The sequence below is a fragment of the Piliocolobus tephrosceles genome, unplaced genomic scaffold (genome assembly GCF_002776525.5).
Source record: "Piliocolobus tephrosceles isolate RC106 unplaced genomic scaffold, ASM277652v3 unscaffolded_32627, whole genome shotgun sequence".
Classification (NCBI taxonomy): domain Eukaryota; kingdom Metazoa; phylum Chordata; class Mammalia; order Primates; family Cercopithecidae; genus Piliocolobus; species Piliocolobus tephrosceles.
Genome location: NW_022316118.1, coordinates 1 through 824, shown reverse-complemented (window position 1 = coordinate 824; position 824 = coordinate 1). Strand labels below are relative to the sequence as shown.

Sequence of the window (824 nt, the reverse complement as noted above, 5' to 3'; positions counted from 1 at the left end):
CAGGTCCAGGTGGAACCATAGGTGTCAGACATACAAAAAACCTGAAAAGATACCTCTAAAAAGGCCGGGCACAGTGGCTCACACCTGTAATCCCAGCAGTTTGGGAAGCTGAGGTGGGTGGATCACCTGAGGTCAGGAATTTGAGACCAGCCTGGCCAACATGGTGAAACTCCTGTCTCTACTAAAAATACAAAAACTAGCCGGACGTGGTGATGGGCGCCTGTAATCCCAGCTACTCGGGAGGCTGAGGCAGGAGAATTGCTTGAACCTAGGAGGCAGAGGTTGTGGTGAGCCGAGATTGTGCCATGGAACTCCAGCCTGAGTGACAAGAGAGACTCCATCTCAAAAAAAAAAAAAAGTTATCTCAAAAGACCAATCTTCATGAAGAGCCAGGGGTTCCAGAGGCGAATGGAGCCCCAGCAGCCCCCTCAGCCCTGCGTGCTCATGTACTGGTCTACTCCCTGGCTCTATACTTATTGTTCAAAGGGTTGCAGCAAGACGGGGCTTGGGCCACAGAGCTGCGCCTGGCTTTGCTGCTCCACAAGGGCACTGTGGCTGTCGGCCTGTCGCTGCAGCTGCTGCAGAGCCACTTGGGGTTACAGGTGGTGGCTGGCTGTGGGATCCATTTCTCACGCATGACACTTCTAGGCATCCGGATGGGTGCAGCTCTAGCAGTCAGCAGGGCCTCTGCGCCAGCTGGCCCAGTCTGTGCTAGAGGGCATGGCGGCTGGCACCTTCCTCTGTATCACCTTTCTGGAAATCCTGCCCAGGAGCTGGCTGAGCAAAGGATCCTCAAAGTCATTCTGCTCCTAGCAGGCTGTGCC

General features: G+C 54.9%; 1 pseudogene; it reads left to right on the top strand.

Annotated features, from left to right (window-relative positions):
• The first annotated feature begins 371 nt into the window (after nt 1-371).
• LOC113222634 lies at nt 372-812 on the top strand (annotated as a pseudogene).
• Nucleotides 813-824: the final 12 nt, after the last annotated feature.